Genomic DNA, 21,837 nt, shown 5'->3' with positions numbered 1-21,837 from the left:
ATAACTACGGTATAGAATTACAAATTTAATTATGTGAAAAAAGCAGACATCAAGTAAGCATATCTTCAACAATTTTTTTTTTCTTTTTTCTTTTCTTTTTTGGATTGAAGATTAGCAATCTATTTTTAAGTTTACGAACTTCGAATGAGTTATGATACGAACGTTACTTCATAAATTTTAAAAAATACTGCTATTTTGTGTCAAAATCTCGATTTTCAAAATTTACCAGACTAATCGGAGCCATTTAATGCTATTTAAATATTAAAATCTTGTTGGAAGCAAAGTTTCATACTATTAATTAAATTCTTATATTATCTTTTAAATAGGAAAAACATTATTACAACTGGACGGTCTAGCATTTAATTGATCCATAGATTCTCACCCTATCTAGCTAAAAGATAATTAAAAATATTGAAGGGATATAAAAATTTTATTTTAACATGATATCAATGTATTAATCACGCTGAGCTGTCAGCGTTAATTTTTTTTTTTTAAAAACAATATTTATATGAAGACACTGGTACATTTTTTTCTTTACAGAAAAACTCTAATTATAATATCTCCGTTAGCAAAATAAATGGATGAATTATATGATTCATATTTTCATCTCCATTCAAATTTCCTGATGCTGTGAACATGGGCGTTTCCCTGGTTTTTCAGGATTGAGAATTAAAGATGAAAATACAGTACTAAAAGTAAATATTTGTGATCCTTTTACTGTTTGCCCCGATTTTTTTATAATACTCTCAATTAAATAAAAAAAATTCAAATATACTCTTGATTTTTCAAAAATTTGGAAAATGTCCCAACCGCCACACTGTGTGACGGTTACTATAGCAAACTTTTTTTTTTTAAGATCATTTAGTATGTATAGAATTAATATTTTACATATGATTTTATGATTTTATGATTTTAGTCTCACTGCAGTAATTTGACCTCACTACTTCTATGATTTTTTTTTTTCTTTTTTCTCTCTCTCTTTTTGAATGATCTTATTTTTTTTATTTTGTAAATAGCTGAACCTTAGATATTGTATAGAATCTATGTACCAAGAAAATATATTATAATTCTCTTTTCAAATACTCTTATTGAACGGATAATGTTTCTTAAACATTTTTAAAAAGTTTTTGAATCAATAAGAGAGTTATATAATACGTTAATTTTCTACAATCATTTCTGATTTTCATTATTAAACATATTCACACTACTACATAATTGCAGATTGCTAACGATAAAAAAGGGCTCTAATAATGGTTTGACCACCGCTAGTAGTCAACACGATAGAACAGGAGGGGTCACAATTTCTAGCGTATCCTAACCGCTAGCATAGGAGGAACTTTTCTAGCAGTTCTAACTTTGACCAACCAAAACTTTGTGTAGGAAATTGTGTTTTGAGCGTTTGACCACTTTTCAGAAAGGTTGAGAGGAGGATATATGAATTTTGAAGATAAACTAAAGTTTACCTTACAAAATGACACGCACACTAAGAATTGCAAAAAAACATCGTTTAGGGTCTCAAAACTGCAATTGAAATTTCTGAAAAATAAACGATAAGTTATAAATTTATTTCAACAAAAAAAAAGTATCTTCATTATGCCAAGGAGTAATTAAATAGCAATGCCACACTATTTCAAAAGACAAAAGTAATTAGACAGATAATCCTTGTAAGTTATAAAATAAGTGTTCATATCAGCTAACAAATTATAGAACATATGTAGAATTGTCTTGATTCACCGTTAGGTTAGATAAGTTGTACTAATTAAGATTCTCCCTTGTATCTCTCTTTACTTTTTATTCTCTGGATCTTAAGTTTTTATCCAATAAGGGGTTGATATATATTAATTGATTGGTGAAATCTTTAATCCTGAGCTATATACATACTAAATGTTTATTACTGTTAGTATCTATATGTAAAACATTCATTCTATACATAAAAGAAAGTGCTATAGTAGCTGCCACACTCTGTGGTGGCCCACATCAGAAGACAACCACCACAGTATCGCGGTTGAAATATTTTTCAAAATTTTGAAAAACGAAAGGCATATTTGGATTTTTTTTTTTTTTAATTTAATACAGGGTATTAAAAAAAAATTGGCTGTTTCCAGCCATTTGAGGCATGCAGCTTCCAGGAATTTCAAGTACGATAGAGATATCACTAAACAAAAGATAAGAATTCCAGGAATTTAATAGAGGGTATAAAATCCGGTAGTAGCTTTTGTCTCTCAATGATTAGTGTTAAAAGAAAATAATTAGACACGCCATATACTTTGAACCATAATTAGACACGCCATATACTTTGAACCTACTTTATCTATATATAATTATATACCGCATACTACTGCTGACTGCTGTGGTACATTCTAGTTTAGTCCCTGTACTTTTCAGAACTCTCATTTTCATACATAGCTTTTGGGCTTTCCCCAATTAGTATTTTTCTTTTCTTTTTTGAAAGCAACGCTATGAAATATCATTGTTCAGAGAAAGAGTCAACGGATCCAAAAATAATAATATGACTTGATATTCGACTAAATTTCTGCAATTGTATTGCAAATTGGTTCTTACAATTTACAAACCAAATTATTCATGTAAATATCAAATTTGCAAATTTGATATGTAACAAATTCTAAAACTCGTGTTGTCAGAGTAGACTGTCAGCTAACGGTTTACAAACCCATCACATGTAAGATTATTTTAGAATGGAGATCTGATATAATTTCAGAATCCCAATTTCAGATACCATAGTAATATTATTATTTTTCTTGAAAAATTGATAACAAATGATTCAATCAGTTAATTGCTCTAAGAACTCATCTATCAGAATATTTAGTTTCTTTGCCGTCCACATTGGATTGTCAACCTTGCACTTTGGTATGGTTCATTGCCAATTGGGTTGATATGACTTGGTCGTAACGATTAAGAAACGTGGAATTATCTCTTATAGACCTCATAGATCTTCTTGTCATTGTCCCAATGTTCACTTGACAAGAAAATTTACCACAGAAGATAAGAATCAACTTTAATCAGGGGCGGAACCAAGGCCTGGGCCAGCCTGGGCTCATAACTACTTATTATTTTGGAGCATTGGTTGGTCGGGTTAAAATAAATTATTTAGGGACAGCTCTACTGCAGATGTTATGTCGGAAGAGGAATTTTGACAGAGTTAGACATCCCTATATCAATCAACATCATTAGAATTACATATATATTATTTAGGCATTTTCATTTTATTTTCTTGAGCTGTGAGTTTGATTTGTGTTAAAGCTTTTGAACTGTGGGTTTTTCGTCATTGTAAAAAAGAAGGAATTTGACATTTGTAGTAGAGTGGAAAAAACGCGTCGTGCTGTGACTAATATGTCAACGAGAGCACGCGATTGAGAGAAACTAGTTAGGCCCCCCTACCAATATTCTAAGAGAAACTAGTTAGGCCCCCCCTACCGATCATTCCTAGTTCCGCCACTGGCTTTAATTACTGGTGTCTCTGTTGTTTTATGTGGCTCTATATGAGAATAATGTTGGGGTATAAGTATATCATGGGGAGGCATAATATATAGTACTATTAAGAATAATATATGCCCATGCATTATTGACAGATCATGTGGGACAAGCACCCACGTTGTACTTTATCTATGTTTGGGCATCCAATATATGGAGGAGGTGTTCATATGGACACCGGACTAAGTTTCCCTCGATATCCAATCCATTCGATTCGCATCAAAATTTATTTATACTTGATCCACACGAATCTTAATGTTGTATGCACTAACAAGAGCAGAGGCAGTCTTTCGATCAAAATTTATTTATACTTAAATTATTGGGATCAAACATATAGAGATCAATCATATAAAATTTCTTGTATATATAGAATTTGGATCAATTCTACAATCATGTTTATAACGCCAGTCTTTGTTGGTTGTAAGTAGGGGCAAAGGTGGACAAATAATCTATTTTTCTCGATTTTCGTAATTATATATGCCTGAATGAATGAGAAGTCAAATAATAGTTATGTCCAAAGTATACTAGTTTGACTTCCTCGATCTAAATCCTTAGTTTATTTTTGTCATCAGCGTATCTAATGTCAAAAGATTATTTTATTTAAAAAAAAAAAAAAAATTGGTAGTGACTACCAAAGTACCAAGGCCATATTGTTAAAGGTGTTTACAACATCAGATCCTAATTAATCTATTCCCACATTATGTTATAACATGAGTTCCCACATTATGTTATAACAGCCTCTGGTACATCTCTATGTTTTCATGTCTGCAGTTTTTCGCTTCGGAAAATTATGAAATCAGCGCACAAATTATAGACGGACTCCATTATTGAAATGAACAGTGCCCCCATCAACAGTTTGTCGTGCCTTTATTTACTGCCTACTGACGAAACGGCGACACAAAGAATCTGATACTTCTTTACTGGGTGGGGGCAAACACATCTCAAATTTTACAGAATTGAAAGCAAGTACATCTTAAATTGATGAGTTGATATAAAGTCCGTCAAAAAAATTCGGTATCTATTCGAAATGACTGTCAATATTATTGTGCTTTGAGATTCGTGCAGAAAAAAATTGAACGGTTCAGATTTTTTTACATATCAACTCAAAAGTTTGAGATATCTCAGGAGATGCGAATTCGGACAAAAGGCTGTACAAATTTGTGCCCTGAGCATGCTCAATCTGTTATCACTTTTGTCTCGTACACTTCATAGATGCTATAGAAATAAATTTGATTTTTTTTTTCGAGTGAGGCTATATTACTATGCACAGCGCAGATTAGTCCGTACTTTGAATTAATATATATTTTTAATTCTAATAGTCAATCTAAACTATTCAATATGATATCCATATAAATATGTACTTGTAAACTAATTTTTTTTTTTTTTAGAATTCTTTTATTATTTTTGGATCGGTAGAAAAATAACTATTTTTTTATGGTCCAGAATTTTCATATCAAGTGATTTTTTACCCATCTAAAAAAATAGTAAAAACATTCTAAAAAAAAAATATTTAGTTTACAAGTACATATTTATATGGTGACCATATTGAACACTCGAGATCTACCATTAAGATTTTCAAACTAAAGATTTGAGTTCATAGCACGGGCTAATATGTGCTACGCATAGTACCATAGCCTCACTCTTTTTTTAACCCAATTCTAATAACGAATTTAATATTTTTGTCCCCACTTTTGAATTCTTTTGTGACTAATGATAGAAAAGCCTATCGGGAAACGGAATCGGTAAGTTTGTACTTCGTAAATATCAAAATTAAGGGGAATTTAATGTATATTTCTTGAAAATTTTAGAATTACTTATTTTTCTCTCTAATTTTGTAACATCATGTTTATCCTTCTATATTTTAAAATTTGTAAAATATTTATTTATCCTTATTAAAAAAAATAAAAATATGTAACTTGTATAAGAGAAATATTTGTTCTTCTAATTGATTAATTCTTTAGGACAAATAAATTATTTCTCTATTTGTGGTGCATACACAATATATGCTTGTGTGCACGTCAAAACTAGGAAAACAAACTATTTACCAGCACAATGGACCTATTCGAAGATTGAATATTTCTCTTAAACAAACTACATTTTTTTTAATAAAGAGTAAAATGAGTATTTTACGATTTTAGAATGAGTTTTAATAAAAAAAAGACAATTAATATCATAAATCTGTAGATTTTTTTTTAATTTAGGTAAATATGATATTGCAAATTTTAAAGGGGGAATATGTATCTTCAAGATTTTTGAAGGATATACATGGTATTCTTCCTCAAAATTAATTAAGTCCAATTATTTACTAAAAAAATAATTTGAGATTACATATTTCTTATAATAAAAAAAAATTCTGAAGTTTTTAAAAGATAGCTGACTGGCTTAATAACTAGCGTCTCTATCTTCTCAAATGATCACCTAATGCAATCCGGATAATTCAATTTTTACGCATAAATATTACAAGATTTTTGAAGGATATACATAGTATTCTTCCTCAAAACTAAGTCCAATTATTTACTAAAGAAATTATTAGAGATTACATATTTATTATAATTAGTAAAATTCCGAAGATTTTAAAGGATAGCCGACTGACTTAATAACTAGCGTCACTGATTTCTAAAAAGCACCCAAGTCGATTCAAATGATCATCTAGGCAATCCGGATGGTTCAATTTTTACGCATAAATTAATACTACAAGAATTTGTGAATATCTTGCGATAAAAGTGTTCAATTGTATTAGTATTTTTGTTGATGATAGTAATATTTTTTTAAATAACAATTTCTGTTAGCTTACTTTAATTCAACCGTAATTATTTTTTTTATCCTCGAAGATACATCCAGATAATTAAAGTTTGAGATTTGTAAGTAGTGATGATCGAATCAAAATGCTGCTCAAGTGTTGCTCACGATGAGGCTTGTGTTTGTTCTCGTAGCTAAAGATTTTTGACATTTCTACCACCATCGCACCTGATGTTGAAATGACCGCATAGCCCTCTCCAAAAAGTTGTCGTGTATCCATATTCCCACAATATGTGATCTTTTGTTTCCATCTGATCGCTCTGGTACATATGGCACCTAAGTGTGACATTGCACCCCCTTATAAGTAATATCTCATGGGTCAGTATTTTGTTTTCAAGCATCAATCAGATGAATATATGCGAACTTTCAGAGGATCCTTTTAGTTTCTAGAGTTTTTTTTGTGGATCGGCAAAGTTATCTCTGTGTTGTGAATCTATGTACAGGCGCAAGTAAAAAAGTCAGAGGTGGACATATCATGTGTATTTCTGCATGAATCATTACCTTTTCATAGAAAAGCTCTTCTCATTTTGTTAATGTGGCGTACAATCTCTTTCGGGATCTTCAATGCGTGCATGTAACAAAAGCATCATTAAAGTTATTTTTTTATTTATATTATTGTGCAAAATTATATAGTAAATTAGATGGGTTCAGAGATCAATTTTCCCTATATGTCACGGGATTCGTACATTTTCATATGAAATTATATAGTTAATTAATTAGATGGAACTTATAAATAATAAATAGCGATAGTAGCCATTTCTTAATTGCTAGCAGTAAAATATGTCATCAACTTTAACAAATGCTAGGAAACAAATGTTACAACTGATGGTAAGTTAAAATAAAATTCTAACGATTTTGTGTAGTAATTACGTCGTCTATAATCCATATGTCAGCAATGGAGAAATCGGTCAAGAATGAAGAAAGAAAATAGGAAGCGAAGCCTCGAGTCACTGCAGACTGAACCCGCCAAGTTAGATTTAATAAAAGGAGCCACTTCTATTAGTTTACAGGTGGGGGCCAAGGGGTCTAGGCGAATCAGCGTAAGAATTTTTTATTTTTTATTTTTTTGACAAACCCAATAGAGGCTATAAGGTTGTACAGAATAGAAAAAAGAAAAATACAATAGTACACTTGGTATGCAGACCACAGTACCAGTTCCCATACCAGATCTATATGAACAACACCACAACCACAACCACTGTACCCCCTCTGGTACCGCTATATGTGACAGAACCTTTAGCTGACACCATCGACTATCAGTAAAAAAACATCAATGAATACAACTCTAAACAAAAAACAAGAAAAAAAAATTAAAAAAACACAAAATCTATCTAGCAACTGGTATGTAGGGGCTCTTCCTTAGCAGTATTGTAACCACATTCTTGCTTCCTGGATTGCATAATCCACTGCCCATGTTGGTTGTGTATTGCATCCCTCAAAAATCTTTTTGTTACGATATTTTCTTAGTATCCAACAACCCGCAAAGAAATACACTCCCACTTTCTTTTTGGTATAAACCTCCTGCATGACTGCCAAGACCTTTGCACAATAGTCCCTCCAAACTGTACAATTCTGAAATCAAGTTTTGTAGAAATTCTGAACCAATCAGCGTAAGAATAAAGAGGGGATACTGCCGAGTGGGACCGCATAATCGGAGGAGAATAAGCCGCCGGGTCCCATGGCTGCGATAAGAACAGTGTGCTGAAGTGATCCAGTAGGTCAATTATGATGGAAAAAAGCACTGGAGATATAACCAATGGAGAGGATTGTACAATTAGTTAGCTATAGAAGGCTGTAAACTGAGAGGAGATACATTGTTGGATGAAATCAACTAATTTTATTCTTTTATCTCAAGTCTTCTATTCCTATTTCTACTTTTCGTTTATTACCAGCCAGCTCAGAAAATTCATTTGAAGTTCCACAAAATCCCAAAATTCATAAATCCTATTACAAAACTCATAAAATCTCAATAAAAGTTTGTAAATTTTTGGAATAAATAAATAATTTATCTTGTCTCAAGAAAACCAAGTGCTTCTAAAGTGCTCCCACGAAGCCACCAATGCACATCCATCATTCCCACTAGAGACTAGTAGAGAGTAGAGACCCCATTTTATTTACCACTACCTCTCTATTGCTGCCTTTTGTTGTCTTGATTTATTTGGTTTCATCTTCTCTCCTATTCTCTCCGTTTCAATCAAAATGGAGATGTCCTTTCCCCATAATGCTGCTCCATATTAAATAACAGAATTCTCGGTTTCAATCAAATGGAGAGGTGTTGTCCTACTTTATTATTTTACCATCGACCAATGCTACATTTGTTTGGTGACACTTTTCTCTGATTCATAACTGCTGCTGCAAAAATTAGAAAGTAATTAGTAAAATTTCTGGGACCCCGTTAAAATTCGAAGAAATAGTGGGGTTCAAATTTTTATCTGTCCACATAAGTTTCTGAACTTTAGTTTTTGGAGTTCTGACTTTCTGGTGCTATAGATTTCTCATATTCATGGTTGGGCTCGTACAAATCAAATTGTCTCTGTTTGCCATTTCAAAAAGATGGAAATATATTTTAAAATAATTATAAATGTTCCCCACCCACAATATATATATATATATATATATATATATATATATATATATATATATGAGTACGGCTAACGCGCTTCCTCTAGCATATGAACCGAAATGCTTCCGGTGGAAATTTGAAATTTCAAAATCCAAAAAGTCGATCTGAACCGTTCATCTTCTTCTCCATATTAATATCTTCTTGGAGACCAAATTTTACATTTTTCTGAAATTTTTTACTATTTATTAAGCCACTTTGAAAATTGCTGATCCAACGGTGGCTTACCAAACAGTAAAAATCAGAAGCTACCGTTGGATCAGCGATTTTCAAAATGGCTTAATAAATAGTAAAAAATTTCAGAAAAATGTAAAATTTGGTCTCCAAGCAGATATTAATATGGAGAAGAAGATGAACGGTTCAGATCGACTTTTTGGATTTTGAAATTTCAAATTTCCACCAGAAGCATTTTAGCCCATATGCTAGAGGAAGCGCGTTAGCCGTACTCTATATATATATATATATATTTTTCCAGTGAATATTATACTAGGCTTTTATTATGAACTATATCTACAATGGGCCATTATAGCTTCTCTGGACAGATTACAAACTAGGCCCATTTAGCCAGTCATTCATTTTTTATTTCTTTTAATCTTTTCCCTTTTTTTTTTCTCTCTGTACAATGACTTCACCCCGTTTACTGGTCTCAGGTCAAAAATTCGAAAATAGAAGGAAAAAAGAAAAGTTTTGTCGAGTTAATGGTAACATTTTTGTACCTTAGCCAGTAAAAGTTTATATTATCAAATGTAGTTTAAATAATGCTGCATATATACTGCTAATAAATTAGCCTTCATCCAATTGTGCAATTTAGAGCATAGACCGCAGATTGATGTTTCATCTCAAATTAATATCGCAACAGATCTATACATGTATTATCAAGAAATAATATATGTTGTATGTTTTTTTTTTCTATCTTATCAATTTTTAGGCTGTACGATATTAGAATGGTATAACATATAACATGTCTAGAAATTTTTTATGATTTATGAGACTAACAAAAAAATAATAGATGATTTATCGTCTTCAAATTAAGTCAAATATTACTGACAAAAAATGTAAGTCTGAATTTTCACAAGATAAAATCTTACAAAATATTTTTATCTAACAAGAGAGGACAAAAATAACAAAATAGCTGCTCTTCAGTGTCTACTTTTACTAGTTATGATGCGAAAAAGTAGATTATTCAAATAATCGTAGGTTTTTTTTTTTCTAAATTTACAATTTCAAAAAATATATATGTATATATCAAGAGAATGTTTGTGAATTCTAAATTCTATATAGTCCAATATGATTGAACTTGAAATTTAGATAAAAAAAAATATGATTCAAATAATTAATAATACGCTTAGAGTTAAAAGTATGCCTACGTATCTCATTTTATTTTTTTTAGCTTAAATAAAATATTGCAATGATGAAAGAAGATCTATTGTCAGTTGTTACCATCCTAAAGTCTCCACGTGGGGGCTGTGGTATTGCGCCATGTCTAAACTAATGTCACTAAATCTCGGTGCGGTTTGGAATAGTAAATTCCCTGTTATTTAAACTGTTACTTAATTATTAAAGTGCTTGACATTTTTCAGATTTATAATTAAGGTTCCCCTATTTAAGAGATGTACCAAATAAGGTGATGGTATATTATTTTGCTAATACGTCCAAATTGAAAGCACAATAATTACCTCCGTACTAAAAGTAAGCTAAAACCTAGCAATAGATCATAATAACGGCAATTAATTGCCATTCGCCAATTCAATCGATCTGATTGATTCGACTTTAAAAAATTATAAATTTGAAATTTAATTGGTCATGTATGGTAGATTATCATGATCAACTCGACAAATAAAGTATAAATTCGGCTTTTGAAAAATATGTTCATAAAAAGAAATTGTTTATATTAATTAAAATAGTATTATCATTATAGAATAGTCTGATATCTTGTTAATTTAACTTTTATAATTAAAATTTTCTCTTTATTATTGTACATGTTATATTTTATCTGGATTTTGTAAATGATGTCTTATTATACTTATATTTTGATAACAAGAATTTTTAAAAGAATCCGACCGCTTAGTATAAATTTTGTATTATAAACCCTACTAATAAATTGGATTGACGTGACCAGTTTGGCATGTTTACAATGCCAGAAATGAATCTAATTCTGCTAACAAGATCATTTCCATCTATTTATAATTTTAACAGTCATAATTAAAATATGAAGAGTATTAAATTTGAGAAAATACAATTCTCACTTTAATTATGACCGTTTAAATTATAGATGGATGGATAAATAGAGCTTGTTGGAAGAATTTTCCTGTCCACATCTTAATAAATTAACAAATAAGTTTTATAAAGTATTTACCTTGCCACACAAATTCGGAATCACATACGGGCAATGCCATCAAATCCCTTTCTCCTAAAGCATTTTAGGATGTTGTAATCGCACAAAAGACAAGCAAAAGGCCCACTAATAGAATAATAATTTATTAGACCCCACTGTGTTGGCCTAGATACAATGCTTTTATGATTTTAGTCATTTTACACCCTATTATTTGCATCTTTTACCTACAATTTAAAAATATTTACATTTTATTATAAAAATGGTTTATATCTATTAGTAGAAATATTTGTATCTTTAGCACAATACGTAATTAGGTATAACTATTTCTTTATCCAAATGCATGTAAATTTAGATTAATTGCAAGTTCAAAGAGAAGGGTTCAAATGCTTTTATTTTTTGTGCCCCTATTATACATCTGCTTGTTAATTTTATAATAATAAAAATTAAAAAAATATATGTCAAAATAAACCCGTTCGATATGATCTATATTAATTTCTCTATCTGCACATACAAAACTATTACTTTTCGATTCTTGTTTTATATAAGTCAATATTGAGGAAAAAAAAAATTCATGGGGTTTGTTTATATTTTCTTATGATCGGTAGCTTCTACTGATATTTTCAACGTCCAGCATTTATTCACATCAATGTATTTTTGCAAGCTCTTGATACTAATTATAATAAAATCAAAATATTTTGATCTTATACATTTGCATAGAGAAAATTATATAGATCAAATCTAACGAATATGTTTGGCATTTATTTTTAAAAATTTAAGTTATGTAGTTTTAAAAACATAGACATGATGAAATCACAAAGAATGAAGGTATTTAAATCCTCCTTAAATTTCGAATTAAAATGCATATATATTTTCTTATAGAAGTACTTACATCTATTATTTTAAATATTATTAATATTCTAGTAATTAGATATAACCTTTTTTTTAAATGAATATATGAGGAGGGTTCCAATGCCTCATTTTTTTCATACCTCATCATATCTCATATTTTATATTTTCGTTTTCAAAGTCCAAATTGTTGATCCGAACCGTTCAACAAAATATTTATACTAAAATATGCATGGAGATGAAATTTTATATTTTTTGGAATTTTTTTGCTATTTTTAAGATAGGTACAAAATCACTGTTTTTGAACCGTTCAAAAAATAGTGATTTTCTACCCATCTTAAAAAATAGTAAAAAAATTTCAAAAATTATAAAATTTCATCCCTAACCATATTTTAGTATGGATATTATGTTGAACGGTTCGGATCAACAATTTAGACTTTGAATATGAAAAAAATAAAGATATAAAATATGAGGTATGATGAGGTATACAAAAATGAGGCATTGGAACCCTCTATTGAACTCTATTTTCAATAGGCAGATACTGTAGATAAAAATAGATTGGAAGTGGGTTTATTCTTCTGCAGTGCATACGACAAAAAACAGAAGTGGGTTTAGCAATAAGCAATCACTACTTCACTACCATTACCAATTTTTTTTGAATCAAAAAAGTATCTACCATTTAAATTACGGTACAAAAAAGTCAAAAAAGAGGAAGCCAGTAACTTGTGGTGCGATGTCTTATTTTATTTCGGAATCCAGCGTCATTACATTGGAATTGCACGCAAGTCAACATTAATTCATAATTTGAAGGTACCATAATTAGGAGGGATGTATTGTTTATGATTATTAGCGTCAAACAGTGTTTATTATTTAATTTGTATTTAAATGAGTTACATATATTTTAAATAATTTAAATACATACATATAAAAAATTATGAGATTTTAACTTTATTTCAATAGTCATCAAGAGGAGACCAAAATTTGATTTGTTAATTATGTTCGCTTTTTATGCATATCGAAATAAAAATTGAAAAGATATAATTATTTGTGCATTTACATGATATATATAATATATCTAATCAATTATTTTTTGTTATTTAATAATTTTAAAATAATTATTTTAGATTTAATTTTATTGATACAAGTTTGACACCATAATTATAGACATCAGCCTCTCCTCGTCATAAATTCAAATTATTTGATGAACGATGAAAATTGTATTAAATTTTATTATTATGTGCATAAATATATGCTAAATTGATTCTAACTCAGGATCCAAAATTATACATTAATTTCATAATTGGGAAAGTTTTCAATTTAATCATTGTCCAGTAATTCCATCCTAATTTTTTAATAACGCATTAGGGAATTTTTTTTTCTGAGGTCATAAATTTTATTCCTTGACAATAGCTTCTTAAAATTTTATTTGTGCCTTAAACTCACTTCAACCTTTTCTCTTATAAAATGAGAGTAAAAAAAATCTTGAAATTATCTCCGATCTTCAGTAACTTGTACTTGATTTCAAATCTGCATCGCCCACCCATACAGGGTGGCAAAAAAATTTGTAGTTCGTGATTCGATTTGAGTTTGATTTGAGTTTAGTTTCATTCAAAATTAGTTCGTTTTGAAACAAATTAAACCCAGTTCAGTTTGAATCTTATTCAAATCAAACTCAAACTGGATATAATTCGTTTGAAATTGATTCACGAATTATTTAGGTTCGAATCTCAAATAATACAACTAATGGATTCAACCATTAATTTTAATAGTGCAGGAACCAAACTTATATCAGAGCTCAAAATTGTTAATATAATGGTAACTTATAATAGGAAAATGTTTCAGCAGCATAACAAATTAATAATGGAATAAGTTCCATTTGACTAGGTCCATGCTGTGATTTTAATCAATCCAGTAGCGTAAAAGGTAAGAAAATCTTGAACTAACCCATAATCTATTAGTGTGAATTCGTGAAAGGTAAAAGAAAACCGTGTGAGTTTTGTCCCGTGAGAAGAAAACTAATGCATAAACTACCGGTATAACTAGGGCTGCCAAAAAAAATTATAGTTCGTAATTCGATTGACTTCGATTCGAAAAATGTGTAGTTCGCAATTAATTTGATTCGAAATTAATTCAATTCGAAACAAATTAAACCCAATTCGGTTCGAATCTTATTCAAACTCAAACTTAAACTAGAGTAAGTTCAATTCAGTTCGATTCGTTGCCACCCCTACACCCATAAATAAATAATGTCTACAACCACTTTGTGCAAGACATGATTCTATCAATTTAATTTTTACTAATTCTTCTTAAATTTTAGTTTTTGTCTTTTTGATGATGTGACCTAATGGACAAAATTAAAATGTATAATTTACAAACTAGTATCATACACGTGCATTGCAACGGGGACATATTATAAGAAAAAAAAATATCAATGAAAATAATAATTATCTACAATTAAGACACATGATAATAGAAAATTTATATGATTCTGTATTTTTAATAAATCGTAAACTCTGATAACAATTTGATGATGTGATGATTCTTTATTTTTAAGTACCAATGATATCAAATAATAGCTCGATTCGAATCTAATATCAAATATCATACAACAATTCAATATCGACATATAATGATATCAAAAAACATAAATAAAAAGTATTATCGTGTGTATGTACAGAATATATACACACACACACATATTATAAGAGAAATATATATTCACACACACGTTCTAATTTATATTCTTCTTCTTCTTTGTTTTTAATTTAGAATATACACATACACACACACATTGATATATTATATATTGGAAATATATTCTAAATTGCCCACAACAATATGTATAGAAACAAAGAAAGAGAAAGAAGAAAATAAAAAAAAATAGTTTCCATTGTGATCCATATAGAAATGAATAAGAAGTAAGGAAACAAAGAAATAAAAAAAAAATGAAAGGTAGAGTTTTCTTAATTGAAGAGGAGAAATATGGAAACAAAGAAATAAGAAAACAGATAAATATATCGCTAAATTTCAGATTTGTTCAATTTTAATTGTAACGTATTGTGTGGCAGCACATGTGGTGAGTATGTTTTTAACTAAATTTAGACTTTTATACATAAATCAGATGTATTTAATCAAAAGAAGATAAATTATGTAATTGAAGGGCTGAGATCAAATCCGAAGTTTCATCTTTCAATCGTAGCCGTTGGCGGATCGGACACCCAACGTGCTTAATAATATAATTTACAAATAAAGAATCAGGGTTAATTAAGTGATCAATTTTGGTATGGAGCAAAGGTAATGCAGTTAATTGATTAATTGACTTTGGAAATTAACAAATTATTTGTTTGCTTACAAAAGAGCACTCAGGCCAAGTGCACATCTTAAAAAAGCGACCAATTAAACTGCTTCCCCTTTCCAAAATGGATTCTGTGGTCTGGTTCCCAAAATGCAGCCAGTTAGAAAATTCATTGCATTTTACTTTTTACCACTTGCAAGCTTATTTAGGTACAGTCATAATGGGTTATTTGTTGGATCCTAAAGTCAAAAACTCGCGAGCAAAATGACTGGTTTGCCTGCAAGGTGTCGCTTTTTAATAGAGATTCTATCAGCATTTATAATCATTATTTGATTTATGCAACTAGGTGCCTTATATTTTGTGGGGACTCCAAATATTAGAGCAATAATTCGAGTCGAATATATTATAAGTATGACATTATCAGAATATCCTTGGTTAATTTATCCTTATTTAAATACTTTATAATTTACAATATCAACTTAATTTAAATAATATATAATTCCAACTTTATAATGGTTGTCAGTTCTCATGTACAAAAACTTTTCCACTTTTATTATTTTTAAAACTGTATCTGGATTAGTAAATTAATAACAAAAAAAAATTTGAAACAGATAAGATTCATATTTTATGATTATTCGATGAAGTGTCTATATTTTTTTTTAGTTGAAAGTCCGTAGATTGTTGCATTGATCCAATGATTTACAAAGTAGCTATTACATAGGTTTCTTTTGTTAAAATTAAAAAATATTAAAACCTATACATTGAGCTACTTGTACAATCATCTAATTTGTTATATCAAAAAATAAAAGATACGTCAAGTCAGAGAATGCAAATTAGTCTATTCGCGCCCGAATAATAAGTAGGTGGGCTTTCCGATTTTCTTCTCTGATAATGTAGACACAGCAGTAATTTCTTTGAGTTGCATATCCCACGGACTATGCCGCATCGAACCCTTTCTTGAGGACGAAACGTCTTCTTTCTGAATTCGCCGCCGCCCAGAGGAGTTCACAGCCGAGAGGCACTGAATCAAACTGGATCGGGACAGTCACCACTCAGAGAGGAGGAAGAAGAGGGCACTGAATCAAACCGAACCAGGACAGTCACCACTTAACCGAGGTGGCACTGAATCAAACCAGAACCGAGAACTGAATTAACCGGACCAGGGCAGTCACCCCTCAGAGAGGAGCAGGGCCCGAAGCAGAATAAAATTTTGGGCCCTTTATATATACCAGTGTTGTAAAAACAGCCTTAACGGTCGATTATATGCATGTTTAATCGTTAACAGTGGTCAGACAGCTATGAATACACTTATCGGAGGTCTTTTAGTGAATTTTTCATATTAATTGGTCGATTATTCTCGATTATTCCCAATTATTCCGTTTATTCTTGTTTGATCGTCCGTTTATTTTCGTTTATTTTCATTTATTTTTGTTTATTTCCATTTATTTTCATTTATTCCAGTGATTATTTATTTTACATTTTTTTTCTGAGACTGTGTGATAATAAGTTTCATCAATCATGTATTACAGTTTTATTTGTGCTTGGCTATACATCCAATTTTTTTAATATATGTTTTTTTTCTTCTTACTTATTTTGAATTAATTGCTTAATTCCTCTATTATTTATATACCATATATTTTTCTGACTTAATGATGTAATTTTTCAATTAGTACAACATGTTCATATATTAAATTAAGTTGTTATTACAAACTAAATTTAGTGATTTTATGTTGGAATGTTTCATGTCTTTTATGTTGGGTTTCAGAGGTGCCAAAACCCGTTTAGGCTTAAGCTACGGAAAGACCGTAAAACAAAAAAAATTACTTCTAACTCAAGCCGTGGATTAAAGGGATATGCCGGAAAGACCACCGAGAGTGTCTCTCTCCAGTCTCTCATTGCAGGGACCCTTTAATCCTTTACAGATCTACTCCATGATTGATTTCTAAAAATTAAATCTATTTAACAATTAAATAAATTATTATAACATTTATACCTCATTTCCAAATTCCAATTGGAATGCAGACCGAGCGAGAAGAGCGACTCAGGGAATGACTCGTCTTGGAGCATCAGACGTCTGATGCCTCTATCGGTTATCCGTCAGGACTAATCGGAGAGCGGTTTATTTCTTTTGCCAGAAATACCATAAACTGCGGGGTTCTGCAAAAACACTATTCATCAAGAAAAGACAAAAACATGTAAACACGAATCTGCAGTTATTCAGATTCACTAATAAGCAAAACTGAAATATCACAAATTCGGGAAAATACTATTCACTAATCCTGTAAATATACTTCTCAACAACCCGCAAAATTATATGTGGACTACGTATAACTTCCTTTTCTAACCCGAAACACTATTTGAAAGAGAAATCGAGAAAGAGAGAAAATACCGATTCGATTCGACATTAAACGATATGAGTGAATTAGTGATTTCTCTCTCTACCCCTCCACCCTTATTTATAGGCATTTGTGGAGATTGTCAAGTTACTAAAATACCCTCATGAATAGTAAGGAGGTTCCAACGTGAAAAGACCAAAATGCCATCAGTGGATAAAGATGATGACATGTCATGTGGATAAGGATGACATGTAAAAAGACCAAAATGTCATTGGTCCGAATTCAATTAACATCCATATAATTATTCTGAACAATTATATTTCTTGCGGCTGTTGTTTCGGTAACTTTTATACAACGTACCGAGTACGTTTATAAATTAACCTTTTATTTTTGCTTTGCTATTTTTACATGACATTTATAACTTAATTATATCACGTATAATTAATTATAACCATCTTATTATTAATCATAATCAATTTATAATTAATCAATAAGATTTTCCGAGTAGCTTCTATACGGTGTGACCCAATAGGATCTGTGTTATATTGGTAAATAAAATTAAAACTGTTCTAACTTCTATAATCATAGGAGACACCTGGCAAAATGCACGATGACCACCCAATTATACAGATGATGTTGTACTGTACAATACCACGATCCAGTAAACTATTTTACTCGTGTTAATTCTTTGTCTCGTAGCTATCATATCAGTTTCAAGATAGGTGTGTGTCATCCTTGCAAACTTAATCTTTTCTTGATCTTGAGCAGATTATCAAATATGATTACTCTTGTAATCATACCGCTAGCAGATAATCCTTACTCTATCAAGGGGCCTAGTGATACTATAACTCGTATAGAGATACGAGGGAAAATAGTACTTTTGGCAAACCATCACTTCCTCAGCATAAGTTATGTATACCGGAGAGCTACTGTTATAACTGTTTTTTACAGACAACGTTTGATAACAATCACACATTCACATTTCTTAGTAGGAAAGATGAATACCTCATACTTTAGAACTTAACACTGAATGAAAATATTAATGACACGAACACAATTCCATTTAATGTTCATTCGGAGTCTGTCAAATACCATGTTCCTGAAACATGCATCTATGTGATTAAAATGACATCTCTTGTCAGTGGTTTGTAAAACTTAACTGAAACATGCATCTATGTGATTAAAATGACATATCTTGTCAGTGGTTTGTAAAACTTAACCATCTTTTAATCCACATACTAACCTTGTAGCGGTTAATTAGTGTTCCTGCTAATTACCTCGGTTAGAGACTTTTAAGAATATATATCATCTATATTACGAAGTTTCACAATTCCAGTCATTGACTCAAAATGATTCATAAATGCAATAATACTCAAGGCAACAAAATGATAGTTTATTAATTATCCAATTCATGAACAAAACATATATAATAATTTATCGTATTATTGACTTCTAGATTATTACAAACTAACATTTTAAATAATATATTATCATTTATTAGTATTTGAAAACACTTAATTCTCGAATTTATTTTTTCATTAAATAAATGTGTTACTTACACATGTAAAGTGTGCATGTATTGTTAAGTGTAGTGTCATGCTATAATAATATAACTAAGTTAAATTAAGTTTATTTGATAAGTTTGATGAGTTAAATAATTTTTTTTAATAAACTATAAATATACATACATAATTTTAATAAAAATATAAAATTGTCCACATAATTCTGATTAATCGGCCGCATTCCGATTAATCGCTTGAATCTCATCCGTTCGACAAGCGCATACTATTATTTACAATACTGACATATACAATTTTTTTTATTGATATGTCAATAAATCATACCTATTTATAGAAAAGTATGGACCATTTATATATTCAAAGTTTGAGCTCTAATATTTTATTTATTTTTAATATATACATATTAATTTTTTTAATATATGCAAAATGATTTTTTTCTTTTGGGGCATTCTTGAATCTTGGGGCTCGGGACGGTCGCCCTGGCTACCCAGCACCAGGGCCGGCCCTAGAGAGGAGGAAGAAGAAAGAGAGAAAAAAAGAGACAACTCTTCACGTTCTCGTCATCAGCAACAACTAAAATACATACCTTATTCATATATAGATATAGTAGATACTACGGGGCGGAATGAATTCACAAACCCTCAGTTAAACTTGGAGAGTCGAAGCGAACGAAAAAGACAATAAGCGGTGGAATTCTTGAACAAATTCATCCGCTCAATTAAGACGAATTAGCGAGATAAAGGAACGTGGTGGAGCACCTGGCCACGAATTGACTCTCAAACCTTCGACTTCGTTTCACCTTCTGGATCGCTTTTCTTTCCTTTTCTGCGGAGATGCCTAGGAGCGGAGAACCCTAGGAGAGAGCGATCCAGAAAAATATTTGCGTTGAAAGTGCAAATGAAGTGTCTATATTTACAAAACAGAAATTACCTTTTACAAATTAAAATATTATAAACCATAAATATTTATATTACACAATTATATTAATTGTGGCTATTTTAGTCATTTCATACGTAAAATTTAGCATTAAATAGTAAATTATGGGAGTTATTCTCATCAGTCGTATTGTTCAGGGAAGTAATGGTCGAAGTCAAAAGTTGCAGAGTCGTCTTTGTCACAAATAAAGTAGGTGTAAGAATTAGTATAAAAATAGAGTAAGTGAGATTAGTAGATGAGAATAGAGAGAAAATAGTGAATTTTATATTAGAGTGAAAATAGTGTTAATGTGGTATGATCTGAATTAGTAAATTAATAATAATAGTGTTGCCATCACTAAAATATAAAAACAGTGTTGTTCTCGAGTTATTCGAACTAAGCTATGTGTGTCTAGATTGAATGCTATTCCGGAGTAGCAACACGTGCTATTCAGGATTTGAGGACCTATATTATTTCCTCTTTCTTTTTATTTTGTTTTTCTTTTCTTGGGCCTAAAAATCCGCAAATGGCATCATAACCATGACGTTAGAACGTTAGAACTGGCAAATGAAAGGGCTTGATTATGCTTTGTTTTTAATTCTAGGCTATAGGTTCGGTAACTTGTCAATAGGCATCAAAAAGAACGGACGAATTTGGTAGCATCCAATATCAGAAACGTAATGCTATGAAATTGGCATTTGACTTTTACCAAGTTACCATCACAGGAAACAAGAGCGCGAGAATAACTTATTGTGTTTTGTAATTTGAGATCATGGGGGACAGCCAAACAGTCTTAAATTAAACACTTCTATTGGTGAAAATGATCCACGGAAAGTTCACCACGTGTGAATATTTCTTTTCTAAATTACCATGGCAATATGGCATGGGTGTCTAAAAAATTACAGTTCCAAAGCATAGAACTTTCATTTTTCTATCCACTTATTTAATTTTCAACAATAATAATATATTTTAATAAGTTTTATTTTGACAGCTAGATTATGTACTAAATTAATTCAAAACTTTCAAAAAAAATCATATACATGCATCACTCGTGAACCAAATGAATTTTAACGATTTAGATTTATCATTTAAAACCAATACGATAGACTTTTAAAAAGCACATCACATCCTAGCAATTTTCTCAAATAATACTATGTCTAATTTCTTTTTGCATGTACTTAGCATTCATTCGTCCAACTGAAAAAAAAATTGAGAACCAATACAAACAGACCAAACGTATCCACAGTTTAAAAAAAAAGAAATTATTCTTAACTTAATGGAATAATGATATAATTGTCATAAAAAGAAATTGGGATAGATAAAAAAAATTCAAAAAGATACCTGTCCTAGGGAGGAATTTCACAAGCAGGACATAGGTGCAATTAATGAAGCACTAATTAGGTACAAAGACAGTAAACTTAGCAGTAGATGAGATGATTTAAATGCCATGGTCTTCTTCCGAAGGAACAACCACGCCTGTCGCACTATAAATGTGCCTTCCATTTCTTCCCTCAATTATAATGTCTACGGTTTAGAGAGTAATTGCAGCATGCATGAATCCATATCCACTCCGGTACATGTGTGAGTAGAATATTCTCAACCGAGCTAAAATATGTTAGGTGTTCATTTAGAATATAGAGGATTTATTTTGAGATTCAGATCACATTTTACACGATCAG

Source organism: Carex rostrata, chromosome 1 (assembly GCF_964058835.1).
Source record: "Carex rostrata chromosome 1, lpCarRost1.2, whole genome shotgun sequence".
Classification (NCBI taxonomy): domain Eukaryota; kingdom Viridiplantae; phylum Streptophyta; class Magnoliopsida; order Poales; family Cyperaceae; genus Carex; species Carex rostrata.
Note: the sequence above shows the minus strand (reverse complement) of the source record.